Here is a 4088-nt window from a genome sequence, read left to right on the forward strand (position 1 = left end):
ATCCCATATCATGTTTTTTCCCTGTCTTTTCCTTTGACATTGTTCTTACCTGCAAGACAAGGAGAAAGAGAGCAATCAGTCAGCACTTGAAATCAAGCTTCCAGTCAGGAATTGACTGCCTGGAACCCCTTGCTTGATTACTTACTTGGCATTGCTCTCGAGTACTCATCTTCAACATCTTATGCTTACAGAGAAGATACCACATCTGCCTGAGGAACAGATAGGGCAAGTGAGAAAGATACAAGGAAGCATGTGGAGACAAGCGTAACAGAACACGTGCTGATGCATCCACTACTTTGTCAACGGCAAAAATATCACATATCATCAGGGTCGAACGTACTCTAGATTTGATGGACTTGTTTTGACCCTCAAATTCTTGAGTCGGCCTTATACTCTGGAGGAAACCAGAAAACCCTCTAGCCCAGTTCAAGAATAAGCATGTGGAAAGTTACTTCTTCAAAAGCAAAAGTATCTCATATCATCTCTTCTCCATTTGTTTCTCCTTATCCTTGTTGCTGCTTACGACACAAGGAGAAGGAGAACAATCAACTGGACACCAAAGTCAAACCTCCGATCCAGGTTGCTTGCTTGGAAGTCTGATTGCTTACCTTATCTGTTACCTCCTTCGGCAAATCTCCCAGCTCAGCGACTTGGGGGATTCCTACTATAGGGTTTGTATCGCACTTGACCAAGCCCGAAACTACAAGTAAGCTTCAAGTGAAATTGATACATTACCTTGTGCATCTTCATCGGTTAAAGATACCACCCCCGGATGGAGGAAAAGTACTTCCAGAGAAGATGTCACATCTACATATGAGATAGATAAGGCAAGTGAAAATGATACCACACTTCGGTACTTAGAAGTTTCGTGATTACTCAATAGCTTGGATCTTGCACGTACCCAACCGAGGAGCTTCCCTCACTCGGGAACGTAGGGGAGCATTGTTTGTACCATACTTGACCAATCCCGAAACTACTGAGCACCAGTTAACATTATACCGTCAAGGAGCCAAAAGAGTTTCCTTTCAACCAGGAGGCCAATAACAGCGCGACACGTGTCGACATCAGAAGCCAGTCATAGCGCGACACGTATCAACATCAGAAACCAATCACAACACGACACGTGTCAATGTCAGAATGAAACTAGAAACTCTCTTCTATAAATAGAGATCATTCTCTCACAATATTTCCTAATGTCATTTGTACTAAATCATTCACTAGGACTCACTAAAGGAGAGCTTGAACCTATGTACTTGTGTAAACCCTTCACAATTAATGAGAACTCCTCTCTACTCCGTGGACATAGCCAATCTGGGTGAACCACGTACATCTTGTGTTTGCTTCCCTGTCCCTATCCATTTACATATTTGTCCACACTAGTGACCGGAGCAATCTAGCGAATGTTATAAACTTAACACTTTCTGTTGTACCGAAGTTCTCACTGATTTTGTGCATCAACATTGTTTATAAAGCTTTTGCTGATTAAATTCTAAATGCTGGAAGATTTATTTCGTGCTTTATTTTATTATATACCGACCATAATGTCTATTGAACATGTTGGGTTTTACCCTTAAGACACTATCTTTATCTTGTTTTGAGATTCCTGAAACGGTAGTGAAAGATAAGATAGCAAAGCATAGCATATTTGTGGAACAGAGGGGTTTGTTATTTGAGACTACTGGCCCGAGGACATGGGTGGGATATTTTCTTCAAGGGATGGACCATAATAATTCATTCCCTTCGGTGAAGTGCATGACTCCAGGAAATGTCCAATTTCATGTTTTCTGTAGCTTTTATCCAAAACCTTTTCTTCAGCACAGACTATTGCAGGTGTAGCTGTGGAAGTTTGAGTATATAAGGAAAATTTTATAAGTCGTGGCCAGATTCTCAAGAATTATTGTGATATTTAACTATTCAATTTTGACTCTTTGAATTATTTACATTGGAATTGACAGGCGGTATTTGAACGCTACTTACCAACACTATTGTATCCCCTGCTTATTATATTTGGTGGAAATGTTTGCATATAATCATTTGTCTACAAAATATTTCCATAGTCATTTGTCTACAAAATGTTTCCATATAGTCAATTTGTCTACAAAATGTCTGCACCAACTTGATCCATGCGGAGTATGAACTTCAGCATCTTTTTTCTTTTTCTTTTCTAAAATAACCGTTTAAACCTCATTTATTTTATGAACAAGTATCTCTTTGTGATGCATAAATTTTGATATTTCTCAATACTACTTTTATATGAATGGGTGAGTTTTCATTGACAGCAATTATTCTCTCGTGGCCATCTCTACAGTTTGCAGCACCCCTCTTTTTCCTCAAGTTGATTTTGTCTCAAGCCTTGACTGCGTTGATAGGTGTAGGTAATGGAATGCCAGTTTCACCATGCCGGAGTCAATTAATTGCTTATTTGTATAAACTTTGTATTGATCTTGTTGGAAATGTTTTGCAGCGCTGGTGTTGGCTTTCACCCTATTTTTCGTTTGTGAACAATATGAATCGGAAATAGATGGATTGACAAAGCTCCTGTTCAACGGGTTCATATCAGCTTCTGGGTCATTGAGAAGAAATCTACCTGCTTCCATGCAACTATATCTTGAAAAACATGGAATCTTGCATCACGATAAAGGTAAAGCATCATAAATAGCTGCCACTGTCACCTCAATAGTCTTTTCGCAGAGGTTTTTCTAACTGTATAAATCCAATCCAATCCAATGGTCTGCTAGCTAGCTTAGATTTTTATGAAAATATAGATTTTGGGGCAAATCCAACAAAAGAAATAGCACAATACAGACTCTTGCTCTGTTCTTATTGTTAACCAAAATGTTATAGGCTGTAGAAATCAATGCCTTTTCGACATATCTGTAAAACCGAGAAATATTTTGGTAAAATATTAATCTCTTGTGAGTTTCATGTTCTTATTGTTACAAGTACGATGAGGTCGTTCGAATCAAGTTTTGTTTTTCTTTCATTTTGGGTGAAGGAATCAAGCTTTGCATTGAGTGGGAAAGATTGGTAACATAGATTAGTGCTTGAGGCCCCTCAAGTTTAACCTAATCACTTGAAGCGATCAATTTCCCAGTATTGCTACTCAAACATCTCGTGCCTATCAACACCTATCATCGTACTTGTAGCAATACTGGGAATGGTGCATCGGGCAAAGCCAAAACCCGGATAAGCTATGAAGCTCATGTAAGTGATAGTAATACGACGTATGTGATTAAAAGTTAAATGATCGTTGTTATAAACATTTCACAATCCTTTGCGTAAGTAAAATAAGTCACACTCAAAAATCCTGATTGAATCCACACAGACATTCAACCGACCTTTCCTTCACACATATAATAAAATAATAGGGATGGTAGGCTAGCACAAATCACAATGATCTGCATTCCTAATGCGCTCATGGAAACAGGTAACAGAAATATATAGAAATTGGATTTCAGACTTTCTCGCGGCAAACTGATAACAGAAAAATTTAGATACTGTATTCCAGACTTTCTCATGGCAATTCGAATATAGTTCTGCCCCATACTTTCTCATGGTTGACAGAAAGAATTCTAGGCCCTGGCTTTCTCATGACAAACTTAGAATGAAGGTATTCACAGGGATTCAGATCTACTCATGAAACAAGAAAGAAAGATAGATATCTAGGGTTACGATCACACTCATGAAACTAGAAAGAAAATATGCAACGACAACTGTTCTCTATTAACCCTCTTAGTTCGCAATCATTTCAAACATGTATACATATATCATTTCACAAAGTAGATCGATGACTGGATAAGAACACATTTGTAAATCCATAATAAACACAAAAAGTATATAACAAGGGAATCTTTCATATGCCAAGTAATTTATCACACAATATTAAAGTCAACTCACCGGAGTCCAAGCTACAAACAACTGTAGCACGAAGGTCGAAGCACTCAATCACAATCAACGCCTATAAAACAAGTAAGTCTTATCGTAGATACCTATAAATAAACAATACAACAGAATAATTCGGGTCACCTTCACTAAAAAGTCAACCGTTGTTCAAATTCAAAGTCAAAGTCGGCCACATGTCACTCCCT

General features: G+C 38.2%; 1 long non-coding RNA gene across 1 annotated transcript; it reads left to right on the forward strand.

Annotated features, from left to right (window-relative positions):
- The first annotated feature begins 2244 nt into the window (after positions 1-2244).
- On the forward strand, positions 2245-2925 carry LOC114820608 (uncharacterized). The gene is made up of 2 exons (XR_003768031.2): positions 2245-2375; positions 2465-2925. It is a non-coding gene; the product is annotated as an uncharacterized lncRNA (long non-coding RNA).
- Positions 2926-4088: the final 1163 nt, after the last annotated feature.

Source organism: Malus domestica, chromosome 13, assembly GCF_042453785.1.
Source record: "Malus domestica chromosome 13, GDT2T_hap1".
NCBI classification, from domain to species: Eukaryota; Viridiplantae; Streptophyta; class Magnoliopsida; order Rosales; family Rosaceae; genus Malus; species Malus domestica.